Genomic DNA, 26,439 nt, shown 5'->3' with positions numbered 1-26,439 from the left:
ATTAGGAGAATAAGATAGAAAAATCAGACGATTATCTCAATAAATAAATGCAGGGGAGTCAAAAATTATCCACACTCTGGTTGTATTAAAACTTCTCTTGGCCACACTATCTTATCAGCAGTTTCCGTTCAAGACTACTGTCTCCCCAGTCACTGCTGTGCGGGTGTGAACGTATTACATCAATTCATTTGTAACTGCAATGTGAGCCAAAATGGATGCCTCACTTGTGATGTGCACCAAAGAAGAGCAGCGTGCAGTGACTCATTTTTTGTAGCCTGAGGGTGTACCTGGTGCCGTTATTTATCAAAGACTTTGTGTACAGTATGGAGAAAGTGTTTTGTCATGAAGAAGTGTGTATGAATGGATAGAGAAGTTCAAGGAGGGTTGCACAAGTGTTAGCCATAAAGAAGGAGCTGGACGCCCGTCCACGTGAAGACGTGAAGACAGCGGTGCATTCGTGGCTCGCAGCTCAGCCTAAAACATTTTTTAATGAGGGAATATGAAAGCTTGTTGACAGATGGACAAAGTGTATTGAAAAGCAAGGAGATTATGTCAAAAAATGATGTGTTTGTCTTTTCTAAAAGTTAATTAAAATAAATTGTACAGCCAGAGTGTGGATAATTTTTGACTCACCCTCGTAGAATAAAAATTTGTAACAATTATATATCCATTTATGATTCTTAAAAATAGCAATATAAGAACACATGAGAATTTTCTCATTCTGATAAAGGATCTTCACAGAACTTACAGCAATCATACTTTATTTTTAAATTGCAGACATTCGTCCTCTGAGATTATGTATAAGGTAGGGACGGAACACCTGCTGTCACCACTTCTATTGAACATTGAGATGGCATCATAGGCGGTATAATAAAGGAAAAAAAATAAAGTGTATGAAATTTGGAAAGGAAGAAATAAAACTATAATCGTTTGCTGACAATAAAAATGTGTACAAAGAATTGGGATGTAAATTATTAAAATTTTAAGTAAGTTTAGCAAGTATGTTAATTGTGCAATAATTACTGTGTTTGAATGTTAAAAAGACTCATAGGGTTCAATTAATAGTCACAAGTCCAGAAATCTTAAGTACAGGCCTCTGTGTCCTGTCTTCACTGAGTCATATGGGACATACTTTTGTCTCTGAGTCTCAGGCCACCACTGCTATGTGCAAAGTACCTTAGTTCCAGGGAGTCAACAGTTATCCCATGGTGGGTCTCTGGTAAGTAGCTGAGTAAGCACATCAGGGAAGCATATCCCAGAATAAAACCAGTCTGAACTATGGAAACTCTCAAGGCAAAACCAGGCACAAATGATAAACTATTGTAACTAAACAATGCTGACAGGCCTATAGGTCCCGGCCCCCAAAACTCACAGACCCCTAGTTATAAAACATCAATTATGTCTAGTTAATATATGCTACGGAATTGACCAGTTTTATAGAATTCACCTTCATGCTCTAGGCAGCTCTGTAGATGAATGTGTTCTATAAAGACCAGCTGAGCTTGACCCATGTCTTATAGCAAGACTGCATTATGCCATTAACATACAATAACAAAAAATTTCTTTATACAGTAGTAACAAAATTAAAAATTATTTATAATAGCACCCAAAAATGTAAAAAAAAAAAAAAGGGAAAGAATAACTCTAACATAAGATTTGCAAAACTTCTACACACACATGTGCACACATATATCCACATGTGAAAAATTTATTAAAAATGTATAATATTATTGAAATAAATTCCAAGTAAGTTGTATTTCTGTATTAGTTTTTTATTGCTGCTATAACAAATTACCACAAACGTACTGACAATGCATATTTATTAACTTATGTATCTGGAGATCAGAAGTCCAAAACAGGTCAGCAGGGCTGCATTCCTTCTGGAGGTTCCAGGAGAAAATGTGTTTTCTTGCATCATCTTCCAGTTTCTAGAGGCTGCCTGCATTCCTCAGCTCATGGCTCTGGATTACTGAAACCTTCCTTCTGTTGTCCTAACTCCTTCTCTGACTTTCTTGACTCCCTTTTTCTTTATAAAGGACACTGTGATCACGTTGGTCTCCCCTGAATAATCCAGAATTATTCATCTCAAAACCCTTAACTTAATCACAGCTGCGGGGTTCTCTTTGCCACGTCAAGTAACATATCACAGGTTCCTGTTCATATTCCTGACAGATATCTTTGGGTCGGGGTGGCATTCTGCCCACCCCAAGACCTAAATGTGGAATCAAGACAAGAAGGCTTGCAGAAGATAGTATAGGAGAATGTCTATGGGAGGTTGCATTACTGTTGCCAGTGAATCACCCCACCTCTTACCCATCACCCTTGTCATGTGACTTTGAACTTCCTTCTTTCAGTGTTAGAGTGTATATCCCAGCTTCTTGACTTTGGACTCAGTCATGTAGCCATGATTTGGCCAGTGGGATGTAATCAGGTATGAAACAAGCAAGTGCTTGAAATATACTCACCCTCTAAAATGGCTGTCAGCAGCATAGAAAAAAATAAGCTGTGGCTAGCCCACTAGTTCAAAGTTCACATGAAGCAGACACAGATCTAGCTTTAGCTTAAAGCCAAATCCATCTGAGCCCAGTCTAAGTCAGCCAAGTCACAGCCAACTTGCAGATATCTGAGCCAGAACTGAATTTTTTTACTGGTTTTGTTATGTGGCATAGTTGAGGCTTTAATTAATTGATAAAGTACCTTTTTAATATCAATTAAAAATTGATTAAAAAATTGTAGTGAAATTAGAGCTTAGAACCTGGAACAAAAACCATTGTCCACAAAGGGAAGTATTGATCAACTGGATTACAATAAAATTAAAAATTTTGGTTCATCAAAACACATTACTGAGTGAAAAATATAAGCATAATAACTGACAAGGGGCTTATTTAGGTATATATATAAATATAGATATAGATATCTTCAAATTAATATAAAAAGATAGGTAACCTAACAGCTAACAGATAATGACCAAGAGATTTGAGCAAGACCCTCACCAAGGAGGTATTCAGATATTCTATATGCATATAAAACATTGCTGTACTTCACCAGATAATCCGGGCAATGCAAACTAAGGCCACAATAAGATACAACTATCCACAGACCATTTAGCTCTTAACTTTTGTCTTCCTGCTAACTCTGATGGAGTGAGGTTGTTTCTCTTTAGTTCACCTTCCTTACCTCCTTCATGCAGAGTTGGGGTCTGGTTTGACGAGGGGCATGTCAAGGAGAAAGGCACTATGTGAAGTAGATAATTCGTCTCCCTGTAATTCAACTCTGCTGAGAGTTTAGAGTAGAAATGTGAATTCCATTTCTCTCTGTAAGAGCAGTCGTAAGACACAGAGGATTTTTCTGAATTAGTCACCTCACGAGGAAGCTTATTGTAGAAGAAAGGTAAGGGTTGTAGAGGAAATCAAAACTACATAAAATCAGCAATAAAGGTTGTACTTTGAATTTTTAAGTAATTTGTGCATTAACTGAATAGTTCAAGAAAGGAAATTGATGCGTTAATATGTTTTAGGTGAAATGTGCTAATTCTTTGAAATTAAGCAATATGTAGTATCAGAAAATGGTTGTTAATTTTATAGTGACCTTTATATTACTCTTTATGTACATAATTGTCTTCATAGTCTATCTGGGAAGTGTACACTGTTAACTATTATCTTATTTTCCTAAGCAAAAGGATCCAGCATTAGGGATTTAAACAAAAATAGAGACCGGAAAGAAGCAACATATTGTGCTTCTTTAAAAGTGTCTTTTGCATCCTTTTGCTATGTGCCAATGCATTTCGTCATGGTAATATAGCAGATCAATTTAATGCTAATAGGTAATTAACATTAAAAACTGAGCAAACTGAAGATAATGTCATATTTCTAATGGAAATGCATTATAAGTAGTGCTGAAGTACTGCATGTAAATAATTTGGACTTCAGCTTCCAAATTAATTATCACAGATAGAACACTAGCTTTTTACTTATTACACATTTGATTACAATATTTCAGATCATTCATAACCTTAAAGAGAATGTGTGCATGTCATTTTTACAATTTATAGTGATAGAAATATGAGAAAATATTGATTTTTAGGTCAGTGGATAATTGAAATAAATTTATGAAATAAAATGTAATGTTAGTTTTTACCAAGCTCTTTCTCTATGCTTTTTCATAGCCTCAATAAATCTTAAAAAAATAAATATATGGTATATAAATATGTAAGTATATACATGCTATGTATAAATGCATATACAATATATAAATATATATCATATATATGATTGAAGGTGAAACTTGAAATACTAAATTTGCTATAAAATGTTTTTCATCTACCCTCTAGAATCCTTTTTAAAAAGAATTCTAGACATTTTGCTTTATTTTTAACTATTATTGAGTTAAAAATAAATAAAATAGCCTAAGAGTTCCTATTAGTGAAATTAATCTCTGTAACTGCCCCATCCTATTTCTGAAATAGTTAAGGCAGAAAGCAAAGATTTTGTTAATGCTATTACCTTCATTTGTTGAGATTTATTTTTTTAAATTGAAGTGTAGTTGATTATACAATATTATATTAGTTTCAGGTGTACAACATGGTGAATCAATAATTTTATAGATTATATTCCACTTAAAGTTACTAGAAAATAGTAGCTGTATTTCTGTGCTGAACAATATATCTTTGCTGCTTGTGTGTTTTATACATAGTAGTTTAATCTTTTAATCCCATACACCTATCTTGCCCCTCTCTCCTTCCTTCTCCTCACTGGCAACCATTAGTGCTCTGTATCTGTGAGTCTATTTCTCTTTTGTTGTATTCACTAGTTTGTTTTATTTTTTAGATTCTACATACAAGTGATAACATAGAATACTTGTCTTTCTCTGATTTATTTCACTAAACATACTCTCTAGGTCAATCCATATTGTTGCAAGTGACAGAATTTCATTATTTTTATGGCTGAGCAATATTCTATTATCTGTCTGTCTCTCTATCCATCACACCTTCTTTACCCTTTCATCTGTTGATGGACACTTAGGTTGCTTCAGTATCTTGGCTATTGTAGGTAATGCTGCTATGAGCATTGGGGTGCATGTATCTTTTCAATTTACTTTTTTTTTATTTCTTCAGATATATACCCTGCAATGGAATTGCTGGATCATATTGTTGTTTTTTAAGTATTTTGAGGAACCTCCATACTGTTTTCCATGGTGGCTGCACCAATATATATTCCCACCAACAGTGTACATGAGTTCTCTTTTCACCACATCCTTGCCAACATTTGTTGTTTGTGGTCTTTTCGATGATAACCAGTCTCATGAAGTGATATCTCATAATTGTTTTGGTTTGCATTTCTCTGGTGATTATCTTCTTTTCATGTCCCTGTTGGCCATCTGTATATCTTTTGGGGAAAAATGTTTATACATGTCTTCTGCTCATTTTTCAATTGGGTTTTTTTTATTGAGTTTTATGAGTTGTTTATATATTTTAGATATTAACCTCTTATCAGTCATATCATGTGCAAATATTTTCTCCCTTTCAGTAGGTTTATTTTAATTTTGTCAGTGGTTTTCTTTGCTGTACAAAAATTTTTAAGTTTAATTAGGTCCATGTGTTTATTTTTACTTTTGTCTTAGGAGATAGATCCAAGAAAATGGATCTACAATTTATGTCAAAGAGTGTTCTGCCTATATTCTCTTCTAGGAGTTTTATGGTTTCAAGTTTTATATTTATGTCATTAATCCATTTTGTCCTTATTTTTATAATATAAGGAAATGTCAGGAAATGTTCTAATTTCATTCTTTTACATGCAGATGTCCAGTTTTCCCAGCACCACTTAGGGAAGACAATGTCTTTTCTCTACTGTATATTCTTACCACTTTTCTTAGTATAACTGACTATAAGTGTAGGGGTTAATTTCTGGGCTCTGTATTCAGTTCCACTGATCCATGTGAATATTTTGGGGCCAGTGCCATGCTGTTTTGATTACTGTAGCTTTGTAGTATGGTCTAAAGTCAAGGCGTGTAATACCTCCAGCTTTGTTCTTTTTCCTCAAGATTGCTTTGGCAATCTTGTGTGGTTCAAACACATTTTAGAAGACCTACATTTTTACTCTCCTCCCCCAAATTCTATGTTTTTGATGGCATTCTACATTTTCATGTTTATTCCTTTACCAATTATTGTCATTATACTTGATTTTACAATGTTTTCTCTTTTAATATTCAAGCTAATTTATTTAAGTGGTTAATCCTCAGGCTTTACTATATATTTGCCATTACTAGTTTTTTTTTTTTTTTTCCTATAGTTACTTACTTCTTGTTTTAGCCTTTTCTCTTCCACTTAGAGAAGATTCTTTAATATTTCTTTTATGGTAGTTTTACTATTGATGAACTCCTTTTGTTTTTATATGTCTGAGAATTTCTTCATCTCTCCTTTACTTCTAAACGGTAATCTCACTGAGCAGAATATCCTAGGTTGCAGGTTTTTCCCAGTGCTTTGAATATATCACGCCACTTTCTCCTGGCTTGCAAAATTTTTGCAGAAAAATCAGTTGATAGCCTTATGGGGATTCTCTTGTTTGTGATTGCTTGTTTTTCTTTTGCTGTCTTTAGAATTCTCTCGTTTTTAACTTTTGCTATTTTAATTATATGTTTTGGGATGAGTCTGTTAGGGTTCATTTTGTTTGGTACCCTCTCTGCCTCTTGTTACGAGATATCTGTTTCTTTCTTGAGAATTGGGGCATTTTCAGCCATAATTTCCTCAAATATATTTTCAACTGCTTTCTCTCTGTCTTCTCCTTCTGGAACTCCTATAATGCAAATGTTGGTACACTTTATGTTATTCTAGAGATCCCTTAAACTGTCCTTTCTTTGAATTTGTTTTTCTTTTTGCTACTCTAATTGGGTAGTTTTCATTATTTCTGTTTTCCAGATCACTTATACAGTCTTCTGCATCACCTTGTCTGCTATTAATTCCTTCCAGTGTGTTTTTCGTTTAAGTTATTGTAATCTTTGATTATGACTGGCTCTGTTCTATATTTTTTCTAGTTCTTGTTAAAATTCTCACTGTGTTCATTTTCCCTAATTCAGCTAGCATTCTTATTACTAATGCTTTGAATTTTGTATCTGGTAAATTGTTTATTTTTTGTTTCATTGGGTTTTTTTTAGGGGTTTTCTCTTGCTCTTTCAATTGAGACAAATTTTTTGTCTTCTCATTTTGCTTAACTTTCTGTCTCTTTGAAATTATGTGATACTGTTACCTCTTGGATTTGAAATGATGTCCTGTGTGGGAGCATCTTTGTACAGTCTCCGTGTGCCCAGTGGCTTTTGTTGGGGAGCTGCATTTGATGTGAACACAAGTCACATCTTTCCTCAGGGTGAGGAAATGTAGCAGCTATCACCTTGGTAGGGGGTGGGGCAGGAGATACAGGGGCTGAGCTAGGAGACAGATGTAAGCTGGGGCATCCCCTCTAATCAGTGCCATATTGGGGGTGGAGGCAGGTTTCAGGTTGCTGGAGCAGAAGCCCTAAGGATTGGGTCTGAAATGGCTCTGTTCCCCCTAAGGGTATGCTCTCCCTACTCCCAGCACTGGCATCCTTGCCCCAGAGGGAAGCAGGCCTGCAGCAAGAGGGGTCTTGTGTGGGCACTCAACATGGGTGTGGCATGGGCGTGGTGGTCCAACTGCGGTCAAAGACACAGACTGCTTCCAACACACTCTGTGTAAGTGCCAGTAATGACTGCCCCCACCCTGCTCAGAAGTAGCCCTGGGTCTGAGCTGCCTCTGTGTCTCATGGCTGAGCGCTTTCCTCAGTTGTGGCAACCTGTTGAGGGTATTTCTTACTGAAAAATTCTTTGCTACATATTTGTAGTACTTACAAGTTTGAACAGGAATTTAGAGAAGTTTTTCATATTGTAAATGCATGGATGATAAAGCTGAAAAATGTATACAAGTGTTGAACTTAGTTTATAGATAAAGGTACTCATGAAATATATATTGTTGCCTAAAATAAATTAAATTGATACCTAATCCTTATCTCACTAGACTGACAGGAATATCAGTCACAGTTACTGCCCCCCCTCCCCTTTCGTAAGTAGAACTGAAAATCTAGTAAAAAATCTGATGTCTTAAGCAGATAAAAACATTCTGCAAAGTCCTCCTGTTCTGTTGTCTATGCTCTTGTTGGTTGCGCCCTTGGTTCAAAGTAATAGTATCTTTTAAGTCTCTCAAGTCCAAGGGCTTAGAAGATTCTCTGCCTCGCTAAATTGTAGAGCTGTTTGAGACGGTGGGGAGCCCCCGCTTTCTCAGAGTTTCCCTGAATTTGCCTTGCCCTGGCATCCTCTGAACCTTTGTCTTTTCCCTGACACACACTGGACAGGCCAAGCTCTGACCTCTTTCTTATCTCGGTGGAAATCTGTCCCGCTTTCCTTGAGCTGTGATCACAGACATCCCTTCTTCTTCCTCTTCCTCCTCAATGGAGTGTATTTTCTTCCCTGTCCTGAAGCTTTAGCGGTTACAGAAACATCAGGCAGCACCTGCCCTTATGTTTGTTAGATTCCCTGAGGCAAGGAATTCAAAGGGCCTGTGTGCCTGCATGGAAAAAGATCTCATGTTTGGCTGTTCACCTTGAGATTATTGACAGAAATGCAAAAAGCTCAGCATATCTTCTATTCTGAAGAACAATTTAAAAATAAATAAGCTAATGTCTGACCCTTAAAAGTAAGCTAATGGTATGTTCTTTGACATCTTTATAAATGGATACACTCATTCGTTTACTGAGTACCTACCCTAAGGCAGGTGCTGCATACGTAGTGTTGTGAACAGGGTCCTTAACTGTGTGTGATGATCCCATAAACAGAGAGGCAGTGTGGTTCCCTGAAGAAAAGGATCTCAACTGAGGATGCAAGAATATGTAGGAGTCGATCCAACAAGTGGGCTGTTTGATAGAGGATCGAGGGATGTTTTTCCAGGCAGAGGAAAGCATAGATGCAAAGGCTAAGACAGCTCATGGGCCTTCCCAAGAATTAAAAGAAGTCCAGTAGAGCAAATCTTCAAAGCCCTATAGACCAAGTTAAAAAATTCAGATTTTTGTCCTAAGGATTTTGGAGAAATGTCATTAAAGGACTGAAGAATTCGATATATGATCTGACAAACACAGAATGGTATTTTCAGAAAATAATGGAATGGAGAAGGCAGGATGAAGAAAGGAACAGGCTGGTGGCCAGGGAATGTGGTGGTGGTGGTGGGGGACCTTCAGGATGGCCATTTAAGAAGCTATCACTGTGGTTCAGACGTGAAAATGCTTTTACCTGGGAAGTTTGGGTCAGACATTCAATTTGAGATATTTGCGAGACATACACATAGAGTTGGTAAGTGTTTGAAGAGAGAAATCTGGACAGAAGAAGTGTATTGACTGTCATAAGCTGACAGATTGTAATTAAAGGCATGAAAGTGAACCAGGTGACCTGGGAAGAATGTGCAGGAAGAAAAGAGAAGAATATCCAGGCAGAAGCTGAAGAAACTTCAACATTCAGATAGAGGAGAGTGAGCCGGCAAAGAGAAAAAGAAGGAATGGCTGAAGAAACGGGAAGAAAGCCCAGAGAACGTGGCTTCTAAAAAGGACAGAGAAAAGTGAGTTTTAAGAAAGAAGAGTCAATTCAAATAGGTCAAGTGTCAAAGCAAGAGGAGGAGCGAAGCGAATCCACCAGACGAGGAGGCCTGAGGATAAGTGTTCATCCCATCGGTGCAGACAGGCTCAGTGGGTGTGCAAAGTCCAAGCCAGGCAGCAGTGTGTGCAGGTCTGAGTGCACGGCAAAGAAGTGGAAGGAGAGGGATCAGGTGTTGGTTTAGGATGTGGGAGAACTCAAGGGAGGGTGAATCCTTTTCTAAATTTACATTTTTTAAAATTTTATCGAAGTATGGTTGATTTACAATGTGTTAATTTCTACTGTGCAGCAGTGACTCAGTTATACATGTATATATGTGTGTGTACATATATATATACATTCTTCTTTTCATATTCTTTTCCATTGTGGTTTATCACAGGATATTGAATATAGTTCCCTGTGCTATACAGTAGGACCTTATTGTTTTATCCATCCTGTATATACTAGTTTGCATCTGCTCATCCCGACCTCCTACACCGTCCCTCCTCCCCCTTGGCAACCACAAGCCTGTTCTCTGCGTCTGTGAGTCAGTTTCTGTTTCGTAGACAAGTTCATTTGTGTCATATTTTAGATTCCACATATAAGTGATAGCATAGGATATTTGTCTTTCTCCTTCTGACTCACTTCACTTAGTATGATCATCTCTCCTTTTCTAATTTTAAGATGAGATTTGATCAGGCCTGCATATCAAAGGGAAAGATGAAATAGTGAAATAAAGACCAAGAAAAGAGGTGCGTGATGGGCAGTGACACAAGCAATAGGACAGATGCCCTAAGAAGGCAGGAAAGGAGGTGGAGTTTAAACACTAGATGGAGAAATTAGTTATAACTATGATAAGAGGCAACTCTTCCAGTAAAACAACGGGGGAGGAGGAAAAAGGTGCTGATTTAAGGAAAATAATAGACGCTTTGAAATGCAAATTAACAACAGTGAGAAGCTATACACCTTCACACCACTGCACACCTACTAGCTCTGGGAAACCCAGATCACTGACAATGTGAAATGCTGGTATACATGCGGAGAAATGGGCACTCTCGTTTGTTGCTGGTGGAAATGTCCCTGTGTCTGTCAGTAAGCAGACAACAAATCTTTACTGGGTGTCTGTGTGAGTGGAGCATGTTTCCAGACATTGGAGGATCAGCAGTACTCAAGACAAACAGAATTCCTGCCCTTCCAGAGCTCATGTTATAGTGGAGGAAAGATACTTTCAGAATCTAATACTATAAGACAATTCAATGAAGAGAACAAGGTAAAGAGAAGACTGTTTAGTAGAGGGAGGCATCTTCAAGGAGGCAACTTTGAAATTGAAATATGGAGCATGGAGCCATGATACTGGTGACCTGAAACAAATAGACAGCCAGGTATTTCTCCAGCAAAGATGGGTTTATTTGCGATCAGCAGAGAATTGCAATTTGGGGTCTGCCACCATGGTGAGCTGTGTGCAAGTCCCCGCACAGCAAGGGAAGGAAAACCCTTTAATAGGGAGGAAAAGGGGTTTGGGAGGGCCATGGTAAACAGGGCCCATGACTTTTCGTTAGCTGAGTCTTTCTCCTCCCTCTTTGGCTCAGCTGTGGTCACAGGGCAGCTCTCAGAAGTAGGCTGGAGTCTACGAACTAGTGCCTGATGTACCATTGTAGTGATCTGGGTTTGATTTGAAGTATAATTGAAAGTCATTGGTAGGTCGTAAGACCTCTTCCTCTTGGTGTGAGCTGATTTATGCCTTTATATGATCACACGAGCTCCTGGGTGACGGATGGTAGGCCACGAGGGAGCAAGAGTAGATTCAGGGAGACCAGAGTAAAGATGCTCGTGGCCTCACCAGCTTATTGTGTCAGAAAGGATGAGTTATGATGTGGAGCAAACAGCACCAGACACCTCAGTGGTTTTCAGCAAAGATGCTTCACTTGTGCACTCCTCTTAATGCCCCTCCTGGGTCTGCAGCAGCTCTGCTCCATGTCATCTATATTTTAGGACTTGAGCTGACATAAGAGCCTGTATCTTGACACTGTGGACATGGTAAAACAGAGAACACAGTAAATTCTGCACTGGCTCTTAAAGACCCTCCAAAAACTCATATGCTATTCTGCTCCTCAACCCCCCCACCCCTGCTTCTTTTGGCTTAGTTAAGTCACATTAATAAGGCTAGCGTTAATAAGAAATTTAATCTTACTCAGGACAGGGTCATCAGCTGTGTTGATGTAGCAATAAATGTGGGGATTAGAATGGAAATAGGGCCAATGCAAGTGTCTTGTGAATTACACGTGGAATGTGAAGGGAAAGAGGGATCCAGAATGACCACCAGCTTTGCACCCGAGACGCTGGGAGAGGGTGTAGGATGTGATTTTCGCAGCATTGATAAGCAGTCAGGGCGGAGGGGAAAAGGAGGCAGATAAATGGACCCATCGAAGTTTGGTTGCAAGAGAATAATTTGGGAAAATATTAGTCCAAATGATGGACAATAGGAAGAAAAGAATATCAGTGGACTGAGGGTCTGAATGGGGTGCAAAGACAGGTATAAGTGGAATAAGTAAACGAGCAAACTAGAAGGATGAGAGTATTTTCTGGTGATTTTAGTGGTGGAATCATTTGGGGTCATGGCAGTGCCAACATGTCACCATGACCATATGACTGAGATAGGATAAGATGGTCATTTGGAGAGAACTGTGCATTTGATGAGCTCTCTGGGTAGAAAATGAAATCACAAAAGATGATGATAGGACTTTGTAGGCAGAGCAACTCTATGTTGTGTGCGAAAATATCTATTGAATTAGGGGAAAATAAAGATAAAATCAAAAGCTGACACAGTAAGGATAAGAATAGGGTTTTACAGCTAAATTTTACGGGTGGTAGCAGATTATATACAAGGTGTGGGAAGGTCACTCCCTGACGTGAGATTTCCAACGCTTTAAAGGAAAATCAATGTCTGCCTCTGAGACCTATAAGTAAAGCTGCATATTTAGGGGACAAACAGGTTTCCTTTGAAGGTGTGGTGAAGAGAATGAGGATGTAGGGAATTATTTTAATATGATGTGAGAGACCCAATAAGAAGAATAATTCGGAATGGAAGAGGGGTAGAGAGTGCCAGAGGGGAGGGAACTCAGTAGTGGATACGAGAGACTTTGATTTGTCCAAGGATGTGAGGGCTTGGTGGATTGGCTTTGACAATCATAAGAAGCATTTCTAAGCACTCAGACCTCACCAGATTCAGCTGCAAGTTGGATGGAGGCCAGGTATGTGGGTGTACCAGAGCCTGCAGAGGTGGGCAATGGCCGGGCACTGGGCAGGAGATCCTCCCAGGTTGTTTCTGCCTGTCACTGAGTTTATCCAGGAGACACTGGCTGCACAGCAGAGCCTTGGCCCCACCAGGCTGGCTGCCCTGGGGCTCAGGGTACCAGGTGTGGAGCAGCCTCTCTTTAGCCCCACCATTGCCTTCAGATAAAGCTTATCTCGCTTTTTTTGTTCCATCTTTTTACATCAGAATGCATATTCTTTTTTAAAAAATTTATTGAAATATAGTTGATTTACAATGTCATGGTATTTTCAGGTGTACAGCAAAGTGATTCAGGTACACATTTATATATATATATATATATATATATATACACATACTTTTTTTACATTGTTTTTCCACTATAAGTTATTACAAGATATTGAATAGGATCTCCTGTGCTATACAGTCGGTCCTTGTTGGTTATCTGTTTTATATATGGTGGTGTGTGTATGTCATTCCCAAACTGATCATGTGATGACGTTTGGAGGACACCTCATTCTGTTCTGTTATTTTGATTAAGAAGAGCTTACATTTTCTGAGTGCAAAATGGCAGAGGTGTAAATGTCACCTCGCCCTTTGGAAGAAAACCTGCCAGAATCCGGAACACTGGCTCAGCTCTCCCTGTCCCCCAGCCCACGAGTCCAGGGCTACTGACCACAGCTAACAGCCGCTTGCTGACTGTACGCCCACAGTACTTGGGCTCCCAAACTTCTAACCTGGACTTTAATTAAAACCCTTTTACTAAGCAAATACATGACTGGTGGCCTGAGAAGATCTACAAAATAGTGTTTTATATATCACTACCCACATCTGTAGATACACATACACATTATAATGTACAACAAATTTGGCACATAGTGTTAAAATGACATCTTATTAACCTAAGAAATAATTAGTACAGTAACAGAGGGGAAAGTACTTACAAAACCTTAAATGCTGAGTTATTCTACTGCTTGTTCTTAGATTAAGTCTTTTTCCTGGAAGAGGTAGGGTGGTGGCTGCTCTTGAATAAACCCACAAGGGTCTCCGAGTGTGTGCTAGGAGATGGAAGGAAGGCCCCTCTGCACGTGGAACCCCCTGAGGGTGCCAGTGAGTGCTGAGAAGTGTGTAGAAGCTTCTGGAACTTTGGGGAATGAACACCTATAAGAAACAGAAGGATCAGCATTCCTGAGCCTGCAGGCAGGGTAGAAATTCCTGCTCCAATCTTAAAAGAGCACGTGGATTTTGCTCTCAGGGCCCAGAAATGAGGTCAACTAAGTGAGAAAAGAGAACAACCAGATTCTGAATTATTCTGCCGTTTCCTCATGATCATGAAGCTTGAGAGAACTGCATTTTTAAAAGGAAAAATAATTAGGAAACAGAAGAATAAGTTAGGTAGAATCTTCGTAATACCTGACACCTTACCTTAACCCGTGTCCCTGGTTGTATAGTTTCCGTGAGGGCTGCCCTGTATGTTTTTAGGTCTGTTTTCTGTGTCCTATTACAGCTCCCAGCACAAACAGGCTTGTAATCAATATTTGCTGAATGAATTAATTTATGAAAACTTCTGGTCAGAACATTCTTAGAGGCTTGTGTTTTTTTGACAGCAAGTTGTGATTCAAAGATTAGCTGAATGAGATCTAGAATTCCTACAAAAGTTATTAGTCACTCTAACAATAATGGGTGAAGCTATAAAAATTCAGAGACTCTGTCAACAATAATTAAAAGCCAATTTCAATCCCTATTTGCATTTTTCTCTTTATCTGTTCACCATCTGAGGGGGAATAACTTTGTAGAAGCTTAAAGACTTCTACCAGGCAGAAGCTATAGCTATCTTGTAATGGCCCCATGGTTGTCCTTCGTGAATGTTTCAATTCTCATATTTATGTAAAACTATTGCCATGTTTATTTTAACCTGCTCTGAAAAAAAGAATGCTTCCATAGGTGCGTGGTTTTATTGTTCTTGATGCTTTTTCTTTCAACCACTGGTTAAAAGTGGAAAATCAAAATTAGATTGATGAAAGAATAAGATGTGCTGTGAATACAAGCTAAGACTTCTGTCCTCTGAGTTTTGCTGTGTCCTTTGATGCACTCGTTCTCCCATCATGCAGTGGGGTGGTGATCATCTTCTCATCATCATTCTTCAGTTGTCTCTTCACTCCACTCCAAGTGACCTTCTGTAATGAGTTTCTCTTTGAAGGATCATTTCCTCCTCACATTTGAAAAGATCATGGTGATTTAATTATTATTTTCCTATTCTGTGTTATCTGATAATTAGCACAATTTAGCTTCCTAACTGACATAATAAAAAGGTATTTTTCTCACACTACATTTTTTCTTAATTGACCATAATTGTTTTAGAAAGAACTTATGTGATAATTATGAAATTGAATGACGTCTCCAAAACGTATTTTTTTAACATCCTCAAAACTGATTGTCATTTAAAATGACCCGAGAAGTTACAGCCCTTAAGATTGGGACACACCTGGCAAAGAATTAGTCTCAAAAAGGCTTGTGTGACAAAGACACCCTTCTGGCCGTGAGTTATTAAGTGAGAGAGAATTGAAAGCCATGAAGTCAGACTCCCCCAGCCTCTACACAACCAAAGCTCAGAAAGTAGGTAGTTATGTGGTTCAGCAACTCTTCTGAAAGATACAAGAGTCCCTTCTTTCCATGATGCTTGAGCTACTTTTGTCAAGAGACTTAACTTCTTCTGCAGACCTCTCTGTTATCACCTCTGCAGTTAGCAGACAGTCATCTTACAACTTATCATTTTTATAATTTATTATTATTAGATAAGAAGTCCTTGCCTTCTCATCTAAATCATCCAGGACAGCATTGGATTCTTTTCCTAGAATTCAGCTTATTTTGTCCCAAATTTCATTTCTCCATTTGGCTTTTTATAATGGATTATCCTTACTTATTTTTTCCTGCCTTATTTGGGAAAGAAAATTCTTGCCACTGAAGGTCCAGGGACCCACTCTTTCATCTCTATTTTGGGATCAGTTTGCTTTAACTGGAGAGAGTAAATTTTTTTAATTGGAGTATAGTTGCTTTACAATGTTGTGTTAGTTTCTGCTGTACAATAAAGTGAATCAGCTACACACACACACACACACACACACACATATACATACATATACCCTTCCTCTTGGACCTCCCTCTCATCCCCCCCACCCCGATCCCACCCATCTAGATCACCACAGAGCACTGAGCTGAGCTCCCTGTGCTATGCAGCAGGTTCCCACTAGCTCTCTATTTTACACATAGTAGTGTATTTATGTCAAACGTAATCTCCCAATCCATCCAACCCTCCCCTACCCCCTCTGTGTCCACACATCCATTCTCTACATCTGCATCCCTATTCCTGCCCTGGAAATAGGTTCATCTGTACCATTTTTCTAGATTCCACATATATGCGTTAATATACGATATTTGTTTTTCTCTTTTTGACTTACTTCACTCCATGTGACAAACTCTAGGTCCATCTGTATCTCTACAAATGACCCATTTTTATTCCTTTTTATGGCTGAGTAATATTCCATTGTGTGTATGTACCATATCTTTATCCATTCATCTGTTAATGGACATCTAGATTATTTCCATGACTTGGAAACTCTGCAGGCCTGGGAAGAGTGAATTTAATGAGTTCCACTGAGAGTAAGGAATAGGACAATTTTAGTTGAAACACTATGGATTGTAACTTTTATAAGGAAACATTTAATGTGTATTGCATCATACAATAATGTCATTGTAACGCAGTATGTGATGAGTGTCACTCTATTTTCTGTGGATTTTGATAACGGAAAAACAACAGTCTACATCCTTTTGTGGACAATTGTGTTAATGAACTTGGTACATTTTAATCTAGTTTGTCCTTGCCTTCTTAGCATTAGTTATATTTTCTGTTTTAATCAGTCAGGCAACAAGTGTCTGTTGAGTCTCACCAGCCCCTCCGTCTGCCCATAAAGATCTCATTGCCCTTCCTCCACAATGAAACCCCATTTCTTCTAAAATATTGGCTGTATGACTAAGTTACATATTTTTTTCTATGAGATTATTGATAACTGCTTTCAAGCAATAATTATTATTGCAAAGTACTCAAGCTACAAGTAATATTTGCACATCCAGCTTTAAAACTGAATGAAATGTCTGGTGATGTGTGATGACTTAAAAACAAATCACTGAATGCTTTAGTGGTGTACAATAGAATAAAACTATTTAGCCACACCTCTTATCTTTGTAAATGAGGCCACTGAGGGTGAAAATGTGAAAGATCCCACCTAAATTACACAGATTTGTAGGAGGAAAAGTTGGATGTAAATCTCAGAACCCAGATATTTGTCATCCAGCTCCAAATTGTGACATCCAATACTCAATATTCTGTAATAACCAATACAGAATAATCTGAAAAAGAATAGATACATGTATATAACTGAATCACTTTGCTGTACACCTGAAACTAACACAACATGGTAAATCAACCGTATTACAATACAAACTAAAAAAAAAAAAAAAAGTGAATGGGAAATAGTAACATATGCATGCTGTGTGTGTGTGAGAGAGAGATTTTGTTGAAAGCAGATGCTGTAGCATAGAGGAAAAAGAAGAGAGAGATTCATGTTATTCTTTTTTTTCACATACAATAAACTGCATATATTTAAAGTGAACAATTTAATATTTTTTTCTTATTAGTAGTGTATATATGGCAATCCCAATCTCCCAAATCATTCCCTAGCAACACCCCCAACCCCTTCCCCCCCCCACTTTCCCTACTTGGTGTCCATATGTTTGTTCTCTACATCTGGGTCTCTATTTCTGCCTTGAAAACCAGTTGATTTGTACCATTTTTCTATATTCCACATATATGTGTTAATATACGATATTTGTTTTTCTCTTTCTGACTCACTTCACTCTGTATGGCAGTCTCTAGGTCCATCCATGTCTCTACAAATGTCCCAATTTCTTTCCTTTTTGCAGCTGAGTATTATTCTATTATGATATGTACCACATCTTCTTTATCCATTCATCTGTTGATGGGAATTTAGTTTGCTTCCATGTCCTGCTATTGTAAATAGTAATGCAGTGAATATTGGAGTGCATGTGTCTTTTTGAATTATGGTGCTCTCTGCGTATATACCCAGCAGTGGGATTGCTGGCTCATATGGTAACTCTATTTTCAGTTTTGCAAGGAAGCGCCATACTGTTCTCCATAGTGGCTGTATCAATTTACATTCCCATCAGCAGAACAAGAGGGTTCCCTTTTCTCCACTTTCTGATGATGCCCATTCTAACAGGTATGAGTTGACAACTCATTGTAGTTTTGATTTGCATTTCTCTAATAATTAGTGATGTTGATTAGCTTTTCATGTGCCTCTTGGCCACCAATATGTCTTCTTTGGAGAAATGTCTGTTTAGGTCATCTGCCCATTTTTTGATTGGGTTGTTTGTTTTTTTGACATTGAGCTGCATGAATTGTTTATATATTTTGGAGACTAACCCTTTATCTGTTGACTTGTTGGCAAATATTTTCTCCCATTCTGAGGGTTGTCTTTTCATCTTGCTTATAGTTTCCTTTGCTGTGCAGAAGCTTTGAAGTTTCATTAGGTCCCACTTATTTATTTATTTTTTTTATTTCCATTACTCCAGGAGGTGGGTGAAAAAAGATCTTGCTGTGATTTATGTCAGAGAGTGTTCTGCCTATGTTTTCCTCTAGGAGTTTTATAGTGTCTGGCCTTACATTTAGATCTTTAATCCATCTGGAGTTTATTTTGGTGTATGGTGTTAGGGAGTGTTCCAATTTCATTCTTTTACATGTAGCTGTCCAATTTTCCCAGCACCACTTATTGAAGAGACTGCCTTTTCTCCACTGTATATCCTTGCCTCCTTTGTCATGGATTAGTTGACCATAGTTTATCTCTGGGCTTTCTATCCTGTTCCATTGATCTATATTTCTGTTTTTGTGCCAGTACCAATTGATTACTGTAGCTTTATAGTATAGCCTAAAGTCAGGGAGTCTGATTCCTCCAGCTCGATTTTTTTCCCTAAAGATTGCTTAGCTATTTGGGGTTTTTTTATGTCTACATACAAATTTTAGTATTTTTTATTCTAGTTCTGTGAAAAATGCTATTGGTAATTTGATAGGGATTGCTTTGAATCTGTAGATCACTTTGGGTAGTATAGTCATTTTCACAAGGTTGATTCTTCCAATCCAAGAACATGGTATGTCTCTCCGTCTGTTTGTATCGTCTTTGATTTCTTTCATTAGCGTCTTATAGTTTTCTGAGTACAGGTCTTTTACCTCCTTAGTTAGGTTTATTCCTAGGTATTTTATTCTTTTTGTTGCCATGGTGAATGGGATTGTTTCCTTAATTTCTCTTTCTGATCTTTCATTGTTAGTGTATAGAAATGCAAGAGATTTCTCTGTGTTAGTTTTGTATACTACAAATTACCAATTTCATTGATTAGTTCAAGTAGTTTTCTGGTGGCATCTTTAGAATTTTCTATGTATAGTATCATGTCATCTGCAAACAGTGACAGTTTTACTTCTTCTTTTCCAATTTGGATTCCTTTTATTGCTTCTCTGATTGCTGTGGCAAGGACTTCCAAAACTATGTTGAATAGTAGTGGTGAGAGTGGACATCCTTGTCTTGTTCCTGATCTTAGAGGGCATGCTTTCAGTTTCTCACCATTGAGAATGATGTTTGCTCTGGGTTTGTCTTATATGGCCTTTATTAAGTTGAGGTGGGTTCCCTCTATGCCCACCTTCTGGAGAGTTTTTACCATAAATGGGTGTTGAGTTTTGTGAAAAGCTTTCTCTGCATCTATTGAGATGATCATGTGGTTTTTATCCTTCAGTTCGTTAATATGGTGTATCACATTGATTGATTTGTGTATATTGAAAAATCCTTGCATTCCAGGGATAAATCCCACTTGATCATAGTGTATGACCCTTTTGACAGAATGGTGAAAATCACTGATGCAGAAAAGAATAAAGAAAAAAGAATGAAAAGAAATGAAGACAGCCTAAGAGACATCTGGGACAATGTTAAACACACAAACATTTGCATTATAGGGGTCCCAGAAGGAGAAGAGAGAGAGAAAGGACCCGAGAAAATATTTTTTTTCCTCAAAAAATGCTCTTTATTCATTCACATATATTATTGCATTTAATGCTCACTTCATACCCATGAACGGGGGAAGCAGAAAGATAATTACTCCACAAATGAAGAGTTTGAGATCCATGATTAAAGTGCTTCTTCCCAATTAACAGTGAGTGAACAGAAGAGCAAAAACCAGCTCTGCTCTCAGCTCTCCAGTTTCATCCTTCTATCTTGAAGACAGTGGAGTGTTCGGCCCTCATTTTCACATATGTTTAATGTTATTTAAAATATCTTTAGCAACAGAGAAAGTATAACCAAAAATCCATACTTTAAAATGTATAGAAATATATTTACTTATAATTTTTCACATTAACTCATTCAAAGTGTTACTCTGTTACATTCCAGGTGTTTTTTGAAACATGTAAGCGTTTTAGCATTTTGTCTTCATATCATGCAAACTAAGTCCTAACCACTTTTGACCATTACTGATACCAGGAGACATTCCACCAGTAATAATTCAATTGGAAAATTTCATTGAAACAATTTGAGTAAATCATTTTTGCTGCAAGATTACATCCACTAAAATATGTCATGAAAACGAGTTGGTCAGTAATAAACAAATTTGCAAATTGTGTTAAAGCTCAGGCCCACTATTAACATGGAATAACTCAATATCAATGAAAGACATTTTTAAAATAAGCAAAGAATAATCCAAGTGGCCTAAACACATATACACTTGTTACTATGATTAATTATACAGGCACCTGTATTAGGATTGGTAAAAGCAGCATGTAGAGGAAGAAATAAGGTACAAGACCTAGAAAAACTACTCACAAGGAAAGGAACAAGGCTAAGATTGCCACTCAGAGAATGGGCAGTACTTCCTCCTGCTGGTGAAAAGGAGAACTAGTGTGTGTATGTATGTCATGATTATTCAAGTCTACACCTCATCCCATGAAGTCCAGCTTGGGCTCCAGTTGGCAGAACAAATAAACAGATACTCGGTTGAGTGACTCTAGCACAATTTTGATGTGACATCATTCTTAAGAATATATGATACTTTATCAGTCTCTTTCTCATGTGTACACACACGTGCCCAGTCACAGAGGTGATTCTGAAACGAAGAGACAATTAGAGCTCACATTTTCCCCTGAGTGCACGGCACCCAACTCAGTAGAAACCCTTGTGCTCCAGAATCCACAGAAGGCATGAAAGGTTTCAGAGAGCATCATTTTCAGCTCTGGTTATCAGTGTTTTGAAAGGTGACCCTAATATGCTTTTCCAGTTCCAGTAAGTTTTGGTAAAATTTTTCAGCGGTGTCTTCATCTAGATCCATCTTTTTGGACACTACGTAATTGTTTCCAAAGCCAGTGGTGGCGCTCAGATATTTCACTAGAGGATTGAGAGACTCAGGCTTTTGGTGGAAGAGCCAGACCAGTGCTTCTGTTCCATTGTATGGTGTCAATGTGAAAGCATTTGCAAAAAAGCGGAACAGCCGTATGATGGGTATGATCAACGTCCACACAAAGGGAGGCAGAATTCCATATGTCAAATTGGTCAGCATTGTGCCTGGACACGCAACACTGGAGTACAGACCCCACTAGTTGAAGTTCCTATTCAAAGCCACACTCAGAAGGTCAATGGCATATTTGGAAGAGCTGTAGGTCTCCTGGCCTTTGCTATGCTGGATGTCCTCAAGGCTGAAATTAGACTTCATTGCATTGCTGGATGATGTCCAGATGAGCTGAGATGGACTGTCATCGTGCAACAGGAGTATTCTCCTGTTGCCCGAGAAAATATTGAAAGAGATTACAGTTGAAAACTTCCCTACCGTGGGAAAGGAAATAGCTACCCAAGTCCAGGAAGCGCAGAGAGTCCCAGGCAGGATAAACCCAAGGAGAAACACGCCAAGACATATAGTAGTCAAATTGACAAAAATTAAAGACAGAGAAAAGCTATTAAAAGCAACAAGGGAAAAACAACAAATAACATACAAGAGAACTCCCGTAAGGTTAACAGCTGATTTCTCAGCAGATACTCTGCAAGCTAGAAGGGAGTGGCACAATGTATTTAAAGTGATAAAAGGGAAGAAACTACAACCAAGAATACTCTACCCAACAAGTTTCTCATTCAGATTCAAGAGAGAAATTAAAAGCTTTATGGACAAGCAACAGCTAAGAGAATTCAGCACCACCAAACCAGCCCCACAACAAATACTAAAGGAACTTCCCTAAGCGGGAAACATAAGAGAAGAAAAGGACCTACAAAAACAAAACCAAAACAATTAAGAAATTGGTAATAGGAACATACATATCAATAATTACCTTCAATGTAAATGGACTAAATGCTCCAACCAAAAGACACAGACTGACTGAATGGATACAAAAACAAGACCCATATATATGCTGTCTACAAGAGACCCACCTCAGACCTGGGGACACATACAGACTGAAAGGGGATGGAAAAAGATATTCCATGCAAATGAAAATCAAAAAAAAAGCTGGAGTAGCAATACTCATATCATATAAAACAGACTTTAAGATAAAAAATGTTATAAGAGACAAGAAAGGACACTACATAATGATCAAGGGATCAATCCAAGAAGAGGAGACAACTATTATAAATATATATGCACCCAATATAGGAGCACCTCAATACATAAGGCACATGCTAACAACTATGAAAGAGGAAATCGACAGGAACACAATCACAGTGGGGGAATTTAACACCCCACTTACACCAATGGACAGATCATCCAGACTGAAAATTAATAAGGAAACATGAGCTTTAAATGACACAATAAATCAGCTTGATTTAGTAGATATCTATAGGACATTACTTCCAAAAACAGCAGATTACACGTTCTTCTCAAGTGCACATGGAACATTCTCCAGGATAGATCACATTTTGGGTCATAAATCAAGCCTTGGTAAATTCAAGAAAATTGAAATCGTATCAAGCATCTTTTCCGACCACAATGCTATGAGATTAGAAATCAATTACAGGAAAAAAACGGTAAGAAACAGAAACACATGGAGGCTAAACAATATGCTACTGAATAACCAAGAGATCACTGAAGAAATCAAAGAGGAAATTAAAAAATGCCTGGAGACAAATGACAATGAAAACACAACGATCCAAAACCCATGGGTTGCAGCAAAGCATTTCTAAGAGAGAAGTTTATAGTGATACAATCCTACCTCAAGAAACAAGAAAAATGCCAAATAAGCAATCTAATCTTACACTTCAAGAAACTAGAGAAAGAAGAGCAAACAAAACTCAAAGTTAGTAGGAGAGAAATCATAAAGATCAGAGCAGAAATAAATGAAATAGAAACTAAGAAAACAAGAGCAAAAATCAATAAAAGTAAAAGCTGGTTCTTTGAGAAGATAAATAAAATTGATAAACCTCTAGCAAGACTCATCAAGAAAAAGAGGGAGAGGACTCAAATCAATAAAATTAGAAATGAAATAGGAGAAGTTACAATGGACATGGCAGAAATAAAAGGCACCATAAGAGACTACTACAAGCAAGTATATGCCAATAAAATGGACAACCTGGATGAAATGGACAGATTCTCAGAAAGGTATAACCTTCCAAGACTGAATCAGGAAGACAGAAAATATGAACAGACCAATCACAAGGAATGAAATTGAAACTGTGATTAAAAACCTTCCAACAAACATAAGTCCAGGACCAGATGGATTCACAGGTGAATTTTATCAAGCATTTAGAGACGAGCTAACATCCATCCTTCTCAAACTCTTTCAAAAAATTTCAAAGGAACACTCCCAAACTCATTCTATGAAGCCACGATCACCCTGATACCAAAACCAGACAAAGATACTACAAAAAAAGAAAGTTACAGACCAATATCACTGATGAATTTAGATGCAAAAATCCTCAAGAAAATACTAGCAGAGAGACTCATGTTTTTCTCAACAAACATTATGAATTAAAGTTTAAAACTAAGACATAACATTCAGATAAAAATAAAGTAAGCAAGAACCAGAAGAAGAAAGACAGAGAAGAGATATGGGAAAAGAAGGAGAAGTGGTGGGGGAGGAGAGCATCTTATTAATAAATGGTAAAGCTGAAACTAGAACAGTGTCCACTCCCCTCCCCAACAATGAATGGAGTAATGGGTTTTAGTGAGTTATTCAAAACATTCAGAAAATAAACCTGCCCGAAAATTCCAGGATTTTCAATTGCTACTAACATATAGAGCTGATAGCCGTAAGAATATCACATCTCCTTTATATTAAGAAATCTTTACTGCTTTCAGTTTTTTAATATGTTTTTTCATAAAAATATAACAGTAATCCTGAAAGATAAAATTTCCGTTTTAAATATGAAGAAATGAACATTTCTTGAGAGAAAATATGGGACATAATGTATTTTATAAACAGAGGGATAGAAACAGAAATACCAATTCTTTTGATACTTTGTAAATTACAAATGGATTCTTTGTTTATAATGCTTAAAGATTTGGAAAAAACCCTAATTTCGTATTATAATTGTAAGAGTGATGACAAATGGATGACATCTGGATGAACCAGATTATTAAAGACAAGTTAGCTCTTTTTTTTTTGTCCTGATATGTAGTACTAGTTCTCCCAGTTATTAAATTCAATGGGAATGTTACACTTTGAAATATTTATCTCTAAGATGTATGTAGTAATTTTCTACAGAGCCTAAAAAATGAGGCCATTAGTGAGAACTAAGAAATTACGTATGTATAAGTTTTCAGGCCACATCACACTTATTTCACCCCAAAATATGAACTTGGTGTATATTTTTCTTCCATCAGCCCCATCTAAATCTATAAAATACAAATGCCCAAAAATTCTAATAAAATCATATTCTCAATGGCATTTCATGAGAAGTTAAAGTAAAAATTCAAAAAATAAATTGAAAAGATAATTACATTAAAAATAATCATATTTAAACTCATTTAAAATCTATTATAACATATATAAAACAAACCCTAAAATTTTTAGAATGGTGGTTCACAAAGTTATCTGCTGGGATTCATTTGTACAAATGCAAATTCTGATTAATATAATTATTAGCTCTTTGATTTTTACAAACGAATACTTAGTGTATAGTTTTTTAATGGACACAATATCCCCCACAATCATTATACCTATCTGTTTACTCAGGTACTGATGTATTTCATATAAACCCTATTGAAGAAAGGAAAAAATGCAATTTTAAAGAGATCTCATTATTTATGATTTTTCAGAAAAGGAACTTACACGTTACAGTTCAAAGGAAAAAAAAATTCCCTGACATTTGAAAACAAGTCTGTTCCTTAAGCAGAAAAAAAGGAGGTTATTGAAGTCAAATTTATTGGAAGTCTTAGGAAAAGAATGACTTACTAGGTTTCCTGAAGAATAAGCTAAACTTGCATGGAAATATTTTACCGATGGTCATAGTGTTGAAAACCACAATTTCTTGAAAACCAGTCTTGAGGTATCACTTCCAGGATGATTCAATCAGATAAGGACAATTCCTTGAGTAAGGCATGGAATTAGAACTGAGCCTGACCAGGTCACATTCAGGAAGTGTGTGGGCAGGATGAGAATTGTTTATTCTCTTTATGGTAATACAGCTGGTTACCTAGATGTAGTTAACCAGTACCTAATTAAATGAAGAAAATACAATAAAATATACATGAAGAACAGTAGAAAATTTTAGTATAAAGATAGGGAAGCTATCTGGTTAATTTAAAATATAGACACTTCTGATATTAATGATGTGAACTTACTCTTTAAGAAATTACTGTAAATCTAATGCAGTTCAACATTCTATTAAAATCTCTTCACTCAACAACATCGCTAAAATTATTATTTGCGTAATTCGGGTGTCTATTCCCTCTGTATGCTACGTTTGTTGGAACAATCAGAAGTATATGAGACATGGACCACTGATAATTTTTCATTCTATTACTACAGACATGAGAGAGACATTTATACTTCAGCGAGCAGTTTGGAAGTATTTTCTGGTTCCATAGACATGTAAATCCCACTCATCTTTAATGGAAGACTTACATATTACATACAGTCCTTAGTGTGGACTTTGATGAGTTGCCTCCTTTTGTCCTTTCAATATTCAAAGTCACCTCACCCTCCACCACTCCCTTGACTGAGGATGTGATATCAGTGGTGTTTTTATTTTTATGATTATAGCAAGTATCATCATTTTTCATTTTTTCATCTCTTGTCATGCATCTAGCTTCCTTTATAATCTGTTGAATAAGATTTCACTTCTTCCTCAGCATCATGTAAAATTTTGTCATAAATAGCATATGCTCTATAAGGCATTTGTTGTCATTCATAATCAAAATTAAGGTGCTGTTGTTATGTAGAAACTGTTTTAAATCTGACCTATACATATATTTATCACTCAATCTAAAAGCCAAGATCATTTCAGGATCCC

The 26,439-nt window shown here is 37.2% G+C and overlaps 1 protein-coding gene and 1 pseudogene across 1 annotated transcript in view; one reads left to right on the top strand and one right to left on the bottom strand.

Annotated features, from left to right (window-relative positions):
• The window catches only part of GALNTL6 (polypeptide N-acetylgalactosaminyltransferase like 6), a 1,169,120-nt gene that overhangs the window by 449,443 nt on the left and 693,238 nt on the right, over positions 1-26,439 (top strand). The window lies entirely within an intron of this gene.
• Positions 21,154-21,821, bottom strand: LOC130846479 (3-keto-steroid reductase/17-beta-hydroxysteroid dehydrogenase 7-like; annotated as a pseudogene).

This window comes from Hippopotamus amphibius, chromosome 2 (assembly GCF_030028045.1).
Source record: "Hippopotamus amphibius kiboko isolate mHipAmp2 chromosome 2, mHipAmp2.hap2, whole genome shotgun sequence".
Taxonomy (NCBI): domain Eukaryota; kingdom Metazoa; phylum Chordata; class Mammalia; order Artiodactyla; family Hippopotamidae; genus Hippopotamus; species Hippopotamus amphibius.
This window is presented reverse-complemented; position numbering and strand designations above follow the sequence as displayed.